At 33.6% G+C, this 20502-nt stretch overlaps 1 long non-coding RNA gene across 1 annotated transcript in view; it reads right to left on the bottom strand.

Moving 5' to 3' along the window:
- Nucleotides 1-19903, bottom strand: part of LOC145255651 (uncharacterized) — an 89740-nt gene extending 69837 nt beyond the window's left edge. The window contains exon 1 of the long non-coding RNA XR_013863883.1: nt 19606-19903. This is a non-coding gene — a long non-coding RNA (uncharacterized LOC145255651). The remainder of the gene's footprint in view (nt 1-19605) is intronic.
- Nucleotides 19904-20502: the final 599 nt, after the last annotated feature.

Genomic DNA, 20502 nt, shown 5'->3' with positions numbered 1-20502 from the left:
AAGACTTTCTGCTCCCGTTCCAAAAGGGAATATTTCCCATTTTTTTTTTTTTTTTTTTTTTTTGGTGTTTCGACAGAATCCGCTGCCAACATTTTTATGATGCAGACAATGATGCTAAGAACTATGAGAAAAAATTATCTCTTTCAGGAATGTAGCCTTCTCGTCAAAAAAGAAGAAGAAAAAAAAAAACGAAAAAAAAAAAATGAGAAGAAAAAAAGGAAAAAAAAAGAAAAAGTACAAAAAGAACAAAGAAAAAAGTCGAAGAAAATAAAAAGAAAAAATATTTTTTAGTCTGATGTTCATATTTTAACAGACGTGAAACAAGAGAACCGACATTTTTTTTTTTACTTTTTTTAAATTTTTTACCATGATAAAAAAGAAAATAAAAACAAAGGAAAAGAAAACAGAAATTAATAAAAACCCAATAAAAACAAAATCCAAAAAGAAAAAGCAAAAACAAAAAAGTAAAAAGAATAAAAAAGAAAAGTATAAAAAGAAAAGAAAAAGAAAGAAAAATATTTTAGTCTGATATCCATCATATCTTTAACCTGACATGAAGTAAAGAGAAACAAATTTGGTGCTTCTACAGAATTGGGACGAAATTTTATAGTCAGTAAATGGAGTTTTCAGATGAAAAACAATGGTTTCAACAGATTTTTTTTTTTTTTGTCAATTCTAATAAGTTACAATAGATTCCAAATTATGCAGTCGAAATTGCCTGGATATTCTTGAATCATTAAACAAAACAACTTTAATCGTGTAGCAGGTGAAAAATTGCCGCCATCTTGTTTAAATCAAAACGGAAATTACCTTTCTTTTGAACTCTCCCGTGTCTTACGATCATTTTTATCAAATTCTATTTTTTATTTTCGTTGATAAATGATTTTGGTACTTATACACTGTATCGCCGAAACTGGAGACGCCATTTTATTTCGCGCACTTGCTGTTAAAATCCAAGGAAGAAATCATTTTTTTTAAACTATGGCCGAAGCATGAAATAAATAGCCAAAAAATTACACTGGAGAACGATTGCTTCCGGAAAGAATAAATTAACCTAAAATTAAATGAAAAACTTTCCCGTTTTCATTAATTTAAAGGGAAACATTTCCAACAATTATGGATATATGTTCTCTTTAACGTTACGTTTTTTCATAGTTCTTTCCGGAAGTTTATCTATTTTAATTTTTTTGTTATTTATTTCTAACTACAGTCATAGTTTAAAATACTGATTTCTCTCTCGGATTCTGATCTACAGGTACTCGAAATAAAATGGCGTCTCCAGTTTCGGCAATAAAGTGTAGAAGCACCATAATTTTCTACCTTATCGATTGTCATAATTGTTGGATATAATCATCTTAAAAATACGAGGAATACATTAGATACCATTGTTTTCATGTGAAATTCAGTATTACGATTTCTGAAATTTCGTTCCAATAGTGTATAAATCCACACTTTTTATTTATTTATTTTTTTTTGCCGTTTTTATTTTTCATTTTTTAACCAAGCGAACAAAAAATAAAAGAAAACAAAACAAAATAAGGAAAAGAAAAGTCTAAAACGAAAAATGGGGGGGGGGAGAAAAGAAGGAAGGAAAGTAAAAAAGAAAACGAAAAAAAAAAGAAATATTTTAGTCAAACGTCACGTTCATCTCGTGAAACAAGAAAAGCGACAATTTTTTTTCATTTCTTTTTTTTTTGTGTGTGTGTGTCTGTGTGTGTGTGCGTGCGCGCGCTGTGTGTGCAAATGCCATAATTCTATGGATGGGTGAAGAAATATTATTTCAAGAGAGCCAAATGTTGTTTCGAAAATATATATAAAGCTATACTAAGAATACGTCACATGGAGCTTGCACTCTGGCATGGGCTCCTGCTCCAGCGTCTAGACATGTAAACTGGAATATAATATTTAAATCCATACAAAGAAGACTCACTATGTCATGTAGGTGTAAAGGCTTTAAAGAAAACAGATATTCGACTGAATCTAGTATATAGAACACTATAAAAGTTTTTACATTTTCGTGGCGCAATTATTCCCCCCCCCCGCCAAAAAAAGGGTATTTTTTACGACGTGCCCCACCGGCCCACCGTAGTATAAACACCCCCAACCACCCCATGTTAAGAAAGACTTTCGGAATAAACACCCCCAACCTCCTCATGTTAAGAACGGCTTTCGAATTACGGGCGTGTTTATTCCGAAAGCCGTTCTTAACATGGGGAGGTTGGGGTGTTTATAATACGCTGGGGCACGTCGTAAAAATTTACCGAAAATAATAAAAACAAAAAAAGATTATATAATGAGAATTTTTATTCACACAAATCAACATATCCTGTATTCAATACCCGGTATCGTTTTAGTATTGAAATCGGGTCTGAATTATTCCACTCCGATGCCGATTCCCGATATTTTGAAAAACTCATGATATTTTAATGAATCGTCCCCACTAATATCAACCATAAAAAAAAAAAAAAAGTTAACCAATTTGTGTTTGCGAAACGTTTAGATTCCAGAAATTCGGCGACTCGAATTAAGATGTGTTATCATGATTTCAGAAATTAAATGTCTTTATTAAACCAAATGAAATTAAATGGCTTCTAGCTATTATCTCTGCGGCACACTAGTAATCATTCCACGGCACACTGGTTGGGAACGACTGGTATAGTGTATACTTATACAGACCATTGCTCACATGTTTGGCCTTTAATATCTATGTAAATTGATGAATAATATTGAGATCAGCACAAAAGTTAGGAGAGAACTGGAATGCCTACTAGACACTATTTTCGAGTGTCTAAGATCCCTCTGTACAGGGGTTTGTTAGGACAACCTGGCATGACAATACTTTTTACTACAAGTAAACCCTGACTCATCATCATTCAAGTAGTGTCCTGCCTGGTACAGGTGCTGACAACTATGGCTCTCCATCTATCTTTCTCTCGAGGCATTCATGAATTCATTGTTGCTCATCATTTTTGACGTTGCCCAGGTATTCAGACTGTCAACGTATGTTTCTTGCTGTCGTCCTTTGCTTCTTTTACCCATGATCTTTCCTGTCAAACTAATCTGTTCTATTCCGCTTTTTCTGTAGACATGGCCCATGAACCTCATTTGTTTTGTTTTGTTTTTCGCACTGTCCTTATTAGAGACCTTTCTGTGTTTACCATTTCTAATACCTCTTGGTTTGTTTTCTTTTCTGTCCAGGATATCTTTAAAATTCTCCTCAGGAACCAAGTTTCAGTTGCCTCTAGTCTCTTTCTCGTAGCACTCACAGCTGTATAATAGAACAGACCATACCGTGTATAATCAGGTAAATAAATAAATTAATGTTTATTGAAAACTATTGAAGTATTTATTATCATTATTATTTATGTATCTGTTTACAACTGAATAATCCCTGCATTGACAAGCCTTCAAAGAAACCTTTTATCTGATAAACAATGCTTCAAGCGAACTACAACATACTTTAGACCATACAGTATTCTGAATTTGTTGTCTATTTTAATGTTTGTTGGTCTTGATTGATGACAATCTCTTGAAGGTGATTTTGGCTGCGGCTATGTGACTTTGTATTTCAGTAGTGCAGTCATTACATGTCAACACTTGGGGATCCGCTCATTGTATGCAGACAGTCACAAAGAAACAAAGGCAGGGAAAAAAATTTGATTCTTTTTTTTCAGTTGATTTACAGGTACTTTCAGAATAACTCTAATAATAATGTCTTTGTCTGGCCATGTTTAGGATGCATCATTTCCTGTCACTATCAAGTCTATCTCTGTCCTTCTTGGGCCTCGTTTTTTTTTATATATAATCTTTTTCTTTCCTTCTTCCCTGCTGTAGCATCACTTCACACACAACTCGGTCATTTGCATACATTGGCTGTCGTACAGCTGCTGCTGCTGCCATACGCACGTCCACAGTCTCTAAGTACTGTTACCTACAGTGACAGCACTAAGCTGGATACTCCACCAGATTAGATGAATTCTTGTCCTGGAATCCAGTAAAACCAAGAAACTATAGGCAAGATATATCTTAACATATTTAAATAGTTCAATACACAAGAGGAAAATTAATATTCTTAACTTCTTTACTAATTCAACATTTGAGACGTAAAGAAGAACTTTAATGGAACTTCGTAGCCTAGTGGGGATGCCCTTTTCTCAAGTAGCAATTTTTGAGTGGCATAAAATATTGAAGGAAGGCAGGGAGTCTGTGAGGGATGATGAGAGGTGTGGGAGGAGTAAGGAAGTCAGAACACCAGTGTTGATTGGCCAAATAAAGAATTTCATGGATAAGGACTGTTTTGTGTCTATAGAGACAATAAGTGCACTATTTGATGTCGGTGTGGGAACTGTACACACAATTATTTGCGAGGAACTGAAGATGTGGAAGATTTGCATAAATGCATCAGTCCACAATTCCATCCTTGTCACAGACTATTTGACCAAGATGGGCATCAAAACAGTTCCTCACCCTCCCTATAGTTCCAGAGGAACTGAAGATGCAGAAGAATTCTGTAAAAAGTTTGTCCCAAGCATACTCAGAGAAGATCAGAAAAAAAGACATTGTCAAAACAGTCTGTCACCCTCCCTTTAGTCCAGACCTTGCTCCCTGTGACTTTTGGTTATTCCCTAAGAAGGAAAACCATAGAGGCTGTCATTATGAGACAATTGAGGAGATGAAAGAGGCTGTGACGAGGGTCATTCACATTCTCGCACAAGGGATTTCCACGGGGTCTTACAGAAGTTATTGGTAGAGTGCAAGTGCATTGCAGTTGGAGGAGATTACTTCGAAGGGGATTAGAGTTTCATGTGTGTACTATCAATAAAAGTGTCCAACGAAAAAAGTCTGGAAACTTATTGAGGGCAGCTCAAAATTTAAAATTCTAATAACTACGGTTGGTCAGAAATAAAAAAAACAAAACATTTTTTTTCACCAATAAAATCCATTGTTCAGATACACCCGAAGACTGTCGAAGGTTACATAGGCTGAGACGTTAGAATAACAACCAATATGAGAACAGTAGTCCGAACAATACAAATAACTTCTACATACCTATAAAGTTGAGTTTTTGTCTTGTTCTGACATTCATATTAAAAACCTACATCTTCTATTTAAAAATTATTAAAACAAATTTTTTTAATATACTCAACCATGGATATGCGAACGACTAGATGAAGGTTAACTAATTTGCATATTCCTTGGAAAAATGAGCATTAATTAATTACGTATTCATTTTTTCTTATTAGATGATTGGTTTCATTAAACTGTTATGCTGAATTCTATTTATGCATAGTTTCTACATTCTGCATAATTGCATAGAATTTAAGAGGAAAAGGTTTTAGCATATTTATATATATATATATATATATATATATATTTTGTGTACAGAAAGTTGTTAGTTGTGACAGGTCATTGGTACCGTCGGTTTCAAGCCCGATAATAAGGCCCGTTTAAGGTATCCTTATCGAGCTCTCTTCAGCCAATATTCGACGAATATTGGCTGAAGAGAGCTCGATAAGGATACCTTAAACGGGCCTTATTATCGGGCTTGAAACCGACGGTACCAATGACCTGTCTCAACTAACAACTTTCTGTACACAAAATATAAGTACGCTCTTAAAATTTGGATTTTCCTTTTAATTGAGCACTCTGCTGGAATTCTTTTTCCAAAAAAACTAATCATATATATATATATATATATATATATATATATATATAATTTAAAGGAGATTAGAACAATAGTCTAAAGAGCTGAGTGTATTTTAATGTAACAGTGAAATTACTAGTTTAATTAAAATACAGGAAATAGAAAGTGCTCGTTGTAATTTAGATATATAATAAGCTCGATAGTTAAATGTCCTAGAGCTAATTCAATATTAAGTAATGTGATTTATAATTTAAAATTTAAAAATCAAATTTTAATTAAATTAAAAATCAGTTTCATAAGAAGGAACAACAACAAAATCAATTATCTGTACGATCGTTTCGGAAATCAGTGCTTTTTATTGTGGTATACATCAAGTTATGTAGAACAATTATATATAGTTTTTTGGTAAGCAAGGTCTCCTCATCAGCAAATTTAGGAGGGTTTTTATTGAATTTAAAAGACACCATAAATAAACCTAGCATTAAAAGTAAGGCAGATGAATCTGAAAAAATTGAAATAAAAGGTTTGGATTTAAAATTTATAAGAAAATTAATATGGGTTAGAGATAGAAATAAGTAGATTTTTAATTAAAAATTTGATTTTTAAATTTTAAAATTTTTTTAAAATTTTTAAATTTTAAATTATAAATCACATTACTTAATATATATATATATATATATATATATATATATATATATATATATATATATATATATATAAATGTGACCTTGTCGGTGTGTGTGTGTGAAAAATCCCTACCAAACTCCTCTCTGAATATTTGGTCTACAGAGTTGAAATTTGATGTATAGGGTATTTGGACTTGTAGCACACTTTCGATTTGGTTTTTAGCCAGTAAAATAACTTGCTATGAAGCCAAAATTGAAAAAAAAAAAAAAACATTGACCTTGGTCTGGCGTAAGTCGACTACATCTGTATTTTTCTGCGCATGCACTAATCTAATATATAAAAGGTTATATGTCTGTCTGTCTGTCTGTCTGTCTCCATATTTTCAAACTCTACCTCATCCAAAACTAAGTCGCAGAGTGGCGGTAAGGACCTCAAATGATTGGATTTTTTACTGACCGTTATGGGTTTTTAGCTGGTTAAAATTGTTTTTTTAGGGGTCAAAATTGAAAAAATCGTTATACATTTTGTACATTCATCTTAGTTTATTTTTAATTCTTAATCAGTTCATATGCATGTCACGTTGGTACAGTGGTAACGTCACCAGCTTTAAATGCTACAGTTTTGCTTCCGGTTTTGATTCTAGCTGATGGCACCCAAATACTTTTTTTTTACTCTTGAAATCACGACTCTATAATAATATATACGAAATCTGGACAAATTAAAATATCATATTTAAGCGTATTTTATGACCGGGCAAGGCCCCCCCCCCCTTCCACTAGTAATTAATAGAGTATTGGTTCTATAATAATAAATACTAAATCTGCATGAATTAAAATAACATATTTAAGCGTATTTTATCACCGGGCAACTTACACTTAGATTTATAGCAACCGGCTGGTGTATAGATTTTGCAAAAATTTAAATGTAATGTAAATCACTGCTCACAGTCCCCTGTTAGACGCAATCCCAAATAGTATAATGGTGTATAGATTTCTTTTGTTTTTTTGTTTCCTTGTATGTATATACCTTATTACTGAATTGAAGTTTAATTTCAAATTTTGAAATAATCTTAATCAGTATATTTTCTCAAATTTCCAATTTATTTTTATCTTTAATTAAATTATTTATTATTTTTTTTTCATAGCATGTACAGAATATGCACTGATGAACTCATAGCACTTGTGCCCCCCTTGATGTACATGCTCCCAACTAACTCGACAAGCAGCAAGATCCCACCTCACTTCTCTTAAGATCCCCAAATGCCGGAAAACTTTCTACTCTAATAGTTTCTTGCCTCAGACTGCTAGACTTTGGAATTCCTTCCGTGTTTCCTGCTTTCCTGATTGTACTAACCTACAAAAGTGTAAATATAATGTAAACAGATATCTCACTGCTCAACTCCCCATAGTCCCCTGTTAGATACAATCCCAAATAGTAGCGTCTTACGTTCCAAGTGGCAGTATTCCTTGTTTTGGGTGTAAAAAATAAATAAATAAATAAATAAATAAATAAATAAAAATAAAATTTAAATATTGCGATTTATCTAAAAAAAAAAAGTGTCAGGAATCGTTTTTGATGTTTTTTTTTTTTTTTTTTTTTAACTGACCCCAGAGTAAGGAATCAGTTTTTTTGTTTTATTTTTTAATTTTTAGAAGGGAATGGAGGAGCGTGGAAACGAGAGGGGGTAGCAAACCTTTCACTCCATCTGTGCGTGAGACCATGAACGCACTAGGAAAGTTCATTGCGCGCATGATGTCTTCTTGCACGAGCGATGCGTCGATATTGAGAGTCAAGCTGAACAAATACCAATAATGTGAATATCACCTCGGTTTCCATAGAAACTTAATTTTTTTTTTTTTTTATAGATACTTGCTTCAAGGAATTTTATAAAGAATTGACTAATTGGTCCATATGAAGAAAATGTAATCAGAATAAGGACCGAATCTCGATTAGTTCTATTGAAAAGAACACCAAAATTTGATTGGATGATTTTACTACTGCAATTATATATATATATAAAATTATATATGATTTTACTACTACTACTACTGCAATTATATATATATAAAAATATATATGATTTTACTACTACTACTGCAATTATATATATATATATAATATGATTTTACTACTACTACAGCAATTATATATAAAATGATTTTACTACTACTACTGCAATTATATATATAAAATTATATATGATTTTACTACTACTACTGCAATTATATATATATAAAATATGATTTTACTACTACTACTACTGCAATTATATATAAAATATGATTTTACTACTACTACTGCAATTATATATATATAAAATATGATTTTACTACTACTACTGCAATTATACATATAAAATATGATTTTACTACTACTACTGCAATTATATATATATAAAATTATTTTACTACTACTACTACTGCAATTATATATACAGGGTGCGGCATAAATAACGCCCTTTCTTAATATCCTTTTTTTCTTTATAATATGAATGCAATTTAAAGATAAATAAAAGTAAAAGGTATATCTCAAATTTATTAAATATCTAATTCAATATCCACATTGGTGATCTTTACAGTAATGATCTTCTGAACTAAAGAAACGATTTTTGGGAACAAAATTAGTCAATAAAAATAAAATCAAAATAAATTTAATGAAAAAAAGGATACCAACTTTATTAACTTTAAAATTTAACTCAGATGTTCAAAATGTTCTCCATCATGTTCCATACAATTTTGAACTCTACCAGCGACACTTTTACAAACTTTTTTACACTCTTCAATGGTAATTTCATGAAATTTATCTGAAATTGCATTTTTTAATTCCTGAATTGTTTTCGGCTTAAGATTGTAAACTTTATCTTTCAATATACCCCACAAAAAAAAGTCTGGTGGCGTTAAGTCTGGAGATCGTGATGACCATTCAATTGGTCCCCTTCGTCCTATCCACCTATCTTCAAAATTTTCATTTAACCATTCCCTAACTCTTAACCCATAATGTGGTGGAGCCCCATCCTGTTGAAAAAAAATATCAGTCTGATTTTCAACTCTTGGCCAACATTCCGTTTGAAGCATATGCAAATAATTATTTTGATTCACAGTACCCTCGAAGAATATTGGCCCTATTAATCCCATACAAGAAATGGCAGCCCAAACTGTTACTCCTGGCGAATTAACATCCTTTTCCAAGATGATATGAGAATTCTCATTATTCCAATACACACAATTATGGCGATTGATATGCCCATTTAACTTAAAGGTTGCTTCATCTGACCACCATATCTTTTCAAGGAAAGTTATATCTTCATTAACTTTATTCAAAAAGATTTCACAAAATTGTAATCGTCTATCTTGATCTCCATCATGCAAACTTTGAAGAACACGTGGAATGTGAGGTCTCATCTTTAGCTTCTTCAATATTCTGCGAACACTCCTATCACTGATTGCTAACTCTGTAGAAAGACGTCTACTGGATTTTTGAGGAGTATGCAGCAACGATTCTTGTAGTTCATTGGACTTTTCTAAGCTCGTTGCAACAACTGGCCTTCCGGATCTTTGAGCATCCCTTACACTTCCTGTGGATTCAAATTTTTTAATCAAGCTTTTGATATTTCGGCTTTGCACTCTTGGGATGTCATATTCATCTGATAACAATCTTGCAGTTTTAGCACCATTATTATTATTTTGATAATACAATTGTATTGCTTTTACTCTCTGTTCAATTGTTAATCTCATGGTTTAAAAAATACCTGAAAAAAATAAATGTTTAAGAATTAGTTAAAGAAAATATACATAAATATAATAAGATATAAAAGGGCGTTATTTATGCCGCACCCTGTATATAAAATTATATATGATTTTACTACTACTACTGCAATTATATATATAAAATTATATATGATTTTACTACTACTGCAATTATATATATAAAAAAATTACAATTTCAAAAAATTACAAAAAAAAATTTTTCAAGATGTTTTTTAACATGTTTTATTAATAAATTTCTTCATATATATATATATATATATATATATATATATATATATATATATATATATATATATATATATTGCCCGTTTGTAGGATACGCATCAATATTATATTATTATAATTAATAGAGAAACTGAGACGTGCATGCGAGTATTATCTTTTTTTTCCTAAACAGTTCACTTCTTGTAAGAAAGAAAAAACAAAAAAATACTCGAGTTGAGATCGAAACCAAAACCTAAAAACAGTGAGTCATGTATGATAACTATTAAGCCAGCTTAACATGACATTTACAAAGTCTTTTCAAAAAATTTTATTCTTAACATAAAGAAGCTGTCATGTTTCTAGAACGCGTATGCGCAGTCGTGAAACAGTTGAAAACAGATAAAAATTCCCATATACCATAATTTGCTCTAGAAGTATAAGCCATGTTTAGTTTTAGAACAGTTTCCGATGGTTCATTGTTCTACACAAGTTCTGAGAGGTGACTGGTTTGCAGTAGACGGAATAGTTTCCGATGGTTCGTTGTTCTACACAAGTCCTGGGAGTTGACTGGTTTGCAGTAGACAGTTCTCGAGTTGGAATTCACAGAGCAAAAGATTCTTCCCGTGTTGAGTGAAATTGCTACAGAAAGTTTTAATATTTATGGAGCAATTCTGGTTTCTGATTGGTTGGTAGCAGAACGTGAATTAATTCGATTTGTCAGTTCCTAGCAGCATCGTTTATAAATAGAATCTCCCGACTATGCGGGATCATACCCCTCTATATTGCAAAAATATTGCAACATTTGCTAATTTTGATCCCTTAGCAACCCTTTTTCAGGATGAAAACCGATTGGACAGTTTTCCACATGTCTGAATATCCTAGATACCAAATTTCAAGTATTTAGATCAAAAATTTGTTGAGTATATAGGTTGAGAAGTGTCCTTACACACATATTCTCACTTTTATAGATATATTAGATTATTATAATATATTATAATTATTATTATTATAATAATTATTACTAGCGGGACCTGTGGAAATTCCACAGCAGACTCTTTTATATAAAATATGTTAGCATTCTGTGGATGTTCAGCATAAATAGAGACGCTCTGATATTATTGTAGCTCTTTTGTTAAAACTGCAAAAGTATTTATCTAAGCTAGCAGGGATGCTCAGCATAGCTCTGTAGTAGAATACGCTTAAATATCATATTTTAATTTATGCAGATTTCGTATATAGTCAATATTCTATCTAATCTTATATGTTATAAAGTTGTGATTGCAAAAAATAAAATAAATGAAATTAAAAATATCAATATGACTTGGGTACCATAAGCTTGAATCGAAACCGAAACCAAAACTTATGAAAAATTCTTGATAAAATTATTTATTACAAGAAATGGAAAGTCATAACAATTAAACGAGAGTCACTCAGAAGAAAAAAAGATGTAAGCGTGACACACAAAATAACACACACGCTATCGTATTAATATATAGATTATGTACGGCATAATCGCGTTGACACACCGGTTCTCGTCAGATTACTGAAGTTAAGCAACATTGAGCCTGGCTAGTACCAGATGGGTGACCATTTGGGAATTCTAGGCACTGTATGTGCTCTCCGTTTATCTCGGCATTTGTTTCCAGTCGTCCTGTACATACACTTCACTTGCCACTGGTATTTAACAATGTCGACTCAGGAGAGGTGTGGTTGGAGATTGCACACCTCCTGCCACAAAAATTTCATGCACAGGCACCCTTTTGTAGTCTGTCAAAGGAGTTGTATTATTATTATTATTATTATTATTATTATACAACAATGACGACGATAATGATGATGATGATGGTGGTGGTGGTGGTGGTGGTGGTGATGATGGTGGTGGTGGTGGTGGTGGTGGTGATAGTGATGATGATGATGATTATGATGATGGTGGTGGTGGTGATGATGATGATGGTGATGATGATGATGAGAAAGCGAACTAGTAAAAAGCAAGGAATTTAAGGCAATAAATGAACAAAAAATGAAAGACAAATGGATTGAGAAGAAAATGCACTGGCAGTTCAGTAGAGATCTACCAGAGGTAGTGGACAAGAGAAAAACCTGGTGATAGTTGTCAACATGTGACCTGACACCTTGGGACAGAAGTCCTGATATGTGCCGCGCAGGAGCAAACGCTCAGGACAAGTTATGTGAAGTATCACATTGATAAAACGGCTGAAAGTCCCCCGTGTCGACTGTGCGGACAGAAAGGTGAGAATGTACAGCCCTCATTAGTAGTTGAGAGAAGTTGGTTCAAAAGGAATTCAAGACATGACAATATTGCAAGAAAGGTCCATTAGGATATATGAAAGAAAAGAGGGTTGGAATGCAGTGAAAAATGGTACAGGCGTGTTCAAGAATGGGTGGTGGAGAGTGATAATGTGAAATTATTGTGGGATATGAATATCCAATGTGATAATGTGATTGAAGTAAGGAGACTAGATGTAGGCTTGTTGAAAAAAAAAAAAAAAAAAAGGAACACAAGGCAATAATTATTGATGTAGTAGTGCTGATGTGAATGTGGAGGAAAAAGGAAAGAAGGTCGAAAAGAACGAAGACTCGAAAAAGGAGATAAAAAGATTGTGGAAGTTGAAGAAGGTAGAAGTTGTACCCATTGTGATGGGAGCCCTGGAGAGTGTAACAAAAGGATTTGAGAAGTGGATTAAGAAAATTGGGATCCATTGCAATGTTAGAGTACTTCAAAAGACTGCCTTGCTGGGAAATGCCAGAATCTTGCAGAAAATGCTGGAAGACTGAGAAAAGATGCTAATAGCCTATGTTCATTTGTTATGATCCGCCTATAAGTATAAAATCGGAAATTCTACTACTACTTCTGCAACAACAACAACAAATAATAATAATAATCATAATAATACAAGAACAGACATGACCAAGTGGGAAGGGCAGTACACTGAGAATTATGCAAACAACTGCATCTCGAACGCACAGACAAGTGGTACAAACATAAGCCAGCAACAGTACTTAAAAACGAGAATCACAAAGTCCTATGGGATATGGACATACAAACTGATAAATCCATCCAAGCAAGAAGAACGGATGTCGTAATAATTGACAAGAAAGAAAAATCCTGTCAAATCGTAGACTTTGCTGTTCCAGCTGACCACAGGGTGAATATCAAAGAAAAGGAGAAACGGAGCAAATACACAGGGCTAGTCAGAGAGCTGAAAGGGACATGGAAGATGAAGAAAATCCAAATAATACGTATGATAGTAGGAGCACTAGGAACAATCCCGAAAAATTTTGGAAAAAGAATAGGAAAAATTAGAATCAAAGAAATGACTGGAAAAATACAACGAACAACAATAATGAAAACAGCTGAAATATTAAGGAAAACCCTTGAATGTGGAGACTAACACACATGAGCAACAATCACGGATCAGACAATCTGCTGCAGAGGCAAAACATGAAACGCCACATGGAACCAAGAACATTGAAGCCGCATATCTATAAGTTCTCTAACCCCACCCCATCCCCCTATTACCACATCACTGCCCCCCCAAAAAAAATAAAAAGAGTGAGATCAAACAGCCAAGTAGAGTGAAGGAGGAAGGAAAGACCGAGGAGAGAGCACTGACCAAATCTCTGCTGGATAAGTGTGAAGAGAACTGGGACCTTGGGGAGGCTTATTGCCACTCAAATTCCAGTAAAGACCAATAGCCACTGCCAACGAGAAATCAATGGCAAGCAGCTGTTGCGGTAATGCAAATTTATTTGCAAACACTATCGGAAGAGGTGGAGAGTTCTGGAAATCTGGGGAGACTTGTTGTCACTCAGCTTCCAGGGAACCCACAGGCTGTTTTCAAGGAGAGACCTTTGATGACCTGTGTGAAAGCTCCTTGTAAGTCAATTATAATGTACAGTCTCGATCAAAACTCATGGGAAAAATATGGTTCACCAATGTTTACACTTGCTGTTATCTAAATATATGACTAAAATCTTCCTATAAAATCGTAGAATTAATATCAGCATTTTAATTTTTCATATAAAAATTATTAGCATTTCTGATGATCTAAAAAATAACTTTTTGTAGTCATGTCTGGCAGGACTTTTCTTTCTTGTTAATTATTACGACATCTGGTCTTCTTACTTGGATGGATTTATCTATTTGTATATCCATGTCCCATATGATTTTGTGACTTTCATTTTCAAGTACTGATGCCGGTTTGTGTTATACCATTTGCCTGGGTGTTCAAGATTCAGTTGTCTCCATAATTCACAGTGTACTGTCTTCCACACTTGATCGTTATTAATGAAAACGGTTTTCGAAGACAATTAGTGAAAACTGAGTTTTGCTAAAATAAGAAACCAGAGATTTCAAATCGTAACAGGGGTGGTAACTGTTTGTTTTCTGAAAACTGTGAAAATCTTAGGCCAATTTAGCAAAACTTGATTTTCACTAATTGTCTTCAAAAACTGTGATCAAATTAAATAAAAAAATTTTTTTCTTGTTTTGCTTTAAAATTATTCATTTTTTTTAGGCCATTATAATCAGCTATTATTTAGATTATTCGAACTATTGTTCTTCTCTTAAGTGTCATTTGCACGTCACATAATCACACATACACACACACACATATATGCATATGTATATATATATGTATATGTCACATAATCACACACATACATATATATATGTCACATAATCACACACACACATATATGTATATATATGTATATGTCACATAATCACACACATATATATATGTACATGTCACATAATCACACACACACACACATGTCACATAATCACACACACACACACACACAAAACTTGATTTTCACTAATTGTCTTCAAAAACTGTGATCAAATTAAATAAAAAATATTTTTCTCGTTTTGCTTAAAATTATTCATTTTTTTAGGCCATTATAATCAGCTATTATTTAGATTATTCGAACTATTGTTCTTCTCTTAAGTGTCATTTGCACGTCACATAATCACACATACACACACATGCATATGTATATATATATGTATATGTCACATAATCACACACATACATATATATATGTCACATAATCACACACACCCATATATGTATATATATGTATATGTCACATAATCACACACATATGTATATGTACATGTCACATAATCACACACACATATATATGTATATGTCACATAATCACACACATATATATATATGTATATGTCACATAATCACACACATATATATATGTATATGTCACATAATCACACACATATATATGTACATGTCACATAATCACACACACACACACACACACATACACATAATCACACACACACACACACATATATATATAGTAAGTTATAAAATGTAGGCGATTCTGTGGTTGTTTGTCAAACAACCACAGAATTCGCACATAAGCCTGAAGAATCCTAGAGTGGATAAAACGTGGAATATTCAGTGTAGCTTAATCGCCATATACATTTTATAACTTACTAACTAGCTCTACCTACGTATTGAGCACTTTTGAAGTAAATACTTAAAGTTTACGCATACATCTATACTTTCGTATATTAATTTTATGTGAGTGAATTAAGTAGTTATATATATATATATATATATATATATATATATATATATATATATATATATATATGGTTATGTAACATATGGTCGTCTATAACATTGGTGTGTGACCAACCCATGTCTTAGAAACGGTCCCATGATGATGTGATGATGGGCCAGTCATTAGTGTCTGAGTATCAATAGGAAATGCAAACCTGAGATGTTGGTTGTAAGTGTGCGGCCCCTTCATTCCCTCAAGATGTCTTCACTCTGGTGGCATTCGGGTTGGAACTTTCCTTGTCCTCAGGGCCGCTTCATTCTTTAATGCAGACATTTATGGCAGACACAAAAACGCACAACACAGGTCACAAATTTATGTGAGAAATATAATTAACTATTTATTTTATAAAATGTATACAATATATATATTACAATATTGACATACAATTTACAGATCCTACAATTGATTTTCACCGTTACTTCTTTAAAACTAACCTGCCTTAACTATTGTTGAGGGAGAGGGGATGTCACCCCCCCCTTCCCCTCATTTACAGAGAGACAGAAATATGCATGCTCACCTCATGGCCGTCCGAAGAGAAAGAGGTTGATAAAAGAAAGGGAATTATGGGGTTGCATTTTTTCTATGTATCCTCTGCCTACGGCCCAATTACCACCTGGCCATGCAGGGGTCGGTGCATTAACAACTACCACAACCGGGGTACTAAGATATAGTGCCACATCCGCCACACATGCTTAAGGCTATCAGAAGCAAGCAAATTAAATTTCGTCTCATAGGACATGGTTCTAGTAATCTATGGGCTTTGTTGGCATGTCTTCAGCAAACTGTTTGCGGGCTTTCTTGTGTATTGCCTTCAGAAGAGGCTTTCTCCTGGGGTGACAGCCATCCACACCAATTTGAGAAGTACAAAGATAATTACGTCATGCCTACAGTCAAGTATGGTGGTAGGAATGTCATGGTCTGGGGCTGCATGAGTGCTGCAGGTATTGGAGAGTTAACTTTCATTAAGGGAAACATGAACTCCAACATGTATTGTCGAATATTGCAGCAGAGCCTGATACCCTCCCTCCAGAAACTGGACCAGTGTTTCAGCATAACAATGACCCAAAACACATATCCAAGACATCCACTGCTTTACTGAAGAGGAGACAATGTGTACACCTTGTAAAGACTGCCTGTGCATGTACTCATGAAGCAAATATTGTACAATCCCAAACCTCACCTCTCATGAGTCGGCATTGCTTGATTCCAGTAGCAACTTTGGTGTCCTAACGGGAACCAGTGTGATTAATGACTACAGTTTATAATAAGTCACTAAAAACCATAAAAATGATTAAAAAAAAAAAAACTACTTGATCATTTTACATGATTTTTGGAATATGACATCTTCGTTCCGTGACGGCTTTGTACATCATAAAGATTTTTTTTTTTTTTTTGATAGTTTTGGTTTTTTAGTTAGGTTGAATTTTGGACAACAACTAAAATTTTCAAAATATTTTTAAATATAGATTGATAATGTTTGATTAGTAATTCATAGCACACAAGAACTACACGTGACTGTGTGTCCACAGAGGCCTTCTTCGTGTTGCATCTTGGCCAAGAGAGGACGGGTTGTCACACCTGGTTATAAATGATTTCATTCAATTTCAGTTGTTGCATAAAACTTGAACTTAGCGGCCATTTTCTTTCTAGGCCGCTGTGTCTACACATTACCTAAATAAAAAAAAATAAATAGACCGAATGTCACACGCTGAACATCTCAGCACAAAAATTAGCCCTACCAATTACATAGCCGGGCAAACAGGCGTTGACTCACGGCACCGAGCCAGACAGACATGTCTTTATGATTACATATGAATTGTCGTCGAATCAACTGAATTAATTTCCATACAACGAAAGGGACATTCCTCAGTGGCAAACAACTCTAGTCAAGTGACTTGTATGAGCTTTTGTTTACAGCTAATAATAATAATAATAATATAAATTAAAAAAAAAAAAAAAGATGCATTGTAAAAAAAGAAAAAACGTTTACGCATGTTTGGATTCATTCAGATTCCAAATCTGCCATCAGCGTCGGGAGGAGAAAAGAAACAAATGTTCAAATTATAAAATAAAAGAATCTCATTAATAAACACGCACACACACACACACACACACACACACAACCAGCACACAAAACACACACCCACACACAATCGAAACATACATATGCACACAAAAAGCATACACCTACACACATAGATCCTACAACACACATACATCCCCCCACACACACAAAACCTCCACACATATGCACATTCCACACACACACACACTCCCACAACATGCACATATACACACATCCTACACGTACACATACATATCCCACTCATACACGCACTCATTGAGAAATGGGCATCATAAGACGGGCATGTATTTGTTATATTTCTTTCTTTCTTTTTGTTAGCCTGTTTTCTGATTCATAACAAAAAGAATGCAGACAATGATTGGAAAATCAGATATGGAGGAAGGAGGATATTTCGGGGTGGACGGTAAGGAGGGGGGGGGGGCATTAGATTATCTGCTATTGTTCATTTAGGCTTTTTTATAAGAGGGACAGATGGCGGTTGCTTTCTTTTGTTTTTGATTTTTTTTTTAGTAATAGTAATTTTTCAAAACAAGCTAATAAAATTTTTGGTGTATTGTAAAAGTGCTTTTTATTCCTCGAGATCCATTTTTTTTATGCCCATTAAAAATACACTGTTATAAAACCCCCTCCTTCGGCAACAGCAGCCTTTACACACACACACACACACACACACACACACACACACACACACACACACATATATATATATATATATATATATATATATATATATATATGTGTGTCTGTGTGTGTGTATATGTATTTCGATCCTAGCTTGAGGTAGTTGCTTGTCTAGCCGCACTGGATGACTATAATGCTCCCTATCTTAGGTTGAGCATATTGAGAAGTGATATACAAATTACCATAAGTGCATGAAGCGATGGTCTTTGTGTAAACAAATTGAGCTTAGGTATTTGGACAATGTCAAAACATTGTTAATTCACTGCACGCATAGCAGCAACCGTATAGCGCGACGGTTAATTTCAGCTGGCATATTACATAAAATGGCGCCCAAAATTTGTTGTTCTCCCATATTTTTCTCAAGCGCTTTCTATCTGTTTTCTAAAAAAAAAAAAAAGAAAAAAAAGGAAATTATAAATACACCAAACCGCAAAGGAAAAGAAAACGATAACCACAACAATCGCCCCTGGTGATAATCGGATGCACCGATAGAAAGTGCTTGAGAAGAATATGGTTGTACAACAACTTTTGGGCGCCACTTTATATAATATGCCAGCTGAAATTAAAAAGACCGCTCGGCGAATGGAAAAGATATCCTGAAAGATCGGAAAAAAGAATAACTCTGTTGTTTTCAATCAGACGTGCTTGATATATATATATATATATATATATATATATATATATATATATATATATATATATATAGGAATGTGTCTCCAAAAAACAACTCGTATATCAGCATGACTAGAACCAATATATCTCGCCAGCTCATATATATTTAATTTTTATTAATTATATTTATTTATAATATTTATGTTTAGAAACGTAATTAAATGCTTATATTATTTGTTGATACTTAACATTATGACGCTAATAAATAGCCACACACACGCGCGCACACACACGCACACACACAAGACGCCTTAATTGCTGTGTTTTTATATACGCAAAACAGAATTGCATTAAAACGTTCTAATTACCTGCAGTTGGTAATTATCTCTTAAAAAACAACTTTCCCTTGCATTATTAATCTGTTCCACTCAGTTGCATCCTTCTCTATTTATATGTTGGATTAAGTTTTTTTTCAATTGGAAACTATTATGAGCTCGTTTCAACACACTTTACGTCACCCGACAACATCGCACCCGTTTTTTTTTTTTTTTTTTCAGAGAGAGATGGGGGTGGAGAAAGGAGTAATAATGATGAGAAGGAGGAGGGACTCTCTCTTCATATGGTGCATTAAATGAGCACTTACATTTGGTGTCTTTTTCGACGCACTATTAAACTTTCTCTCTCTCTCTAGTTTACGTCTGTTATGTTTTATTTAAGTTTATAACCTAACCCTAACAAAGTGGTTTTGCACATTGCAGGTAATGGCGAGCTTACGTTTTTAATTTCCTAATGAAAGGGGCAGGTGGGTCTGTTCGAGCACACTTCTCCCAACGTATGGTGAACGTGCGAAATCAGCTGCCGGAAGTGTTATCTGCAGAGTCACTCAATACCTCCAAAGCCAGACTAGGCGAACATTAGAGGAATCACCCACTTCCCCTTGACTACAAATTTAGAGTTGATGTATATTAAGAGATTGTAATCTCGGGTGTATAGGCTTGTGTTCCTTCTTGCTGTATATTGTATTGTATTGGATTGACATAAGAATCCGATGTTGCTTGAATGGCGTGCCTAAATATCACACGAATCAGCATAGTGTCAAATATCATATGGGAAAAATCGTTTTCAGTTTATTAATATATATATATATATATATATATATATATATATATATAATAAGCTCTATTTTCTATTTGGTTTTATCGAGCTTTTACATCTGGCTGAGATAATTTTATAAATATTAATTCTTTAATATTTATAATATACTT

Source organism: Euprymna scolopes, chromosome 31 (assembly GCF_053919585.1).
Source record: "Euprymna scolopes isolate OS-2025 chromosome 31, ASM5391958v1, whole genome shotgun sequence".
NCBI lineage: Eukaryota > Metazoa > Mollusca > Cephalopoda > Sepiida > Sepiolidae > Euprymna > Euprymna scolopes.
Note: the sequence above shows the minus strand (reverse complement) of the source record. Positions and strands in the feature narration are given on the sequence as shown.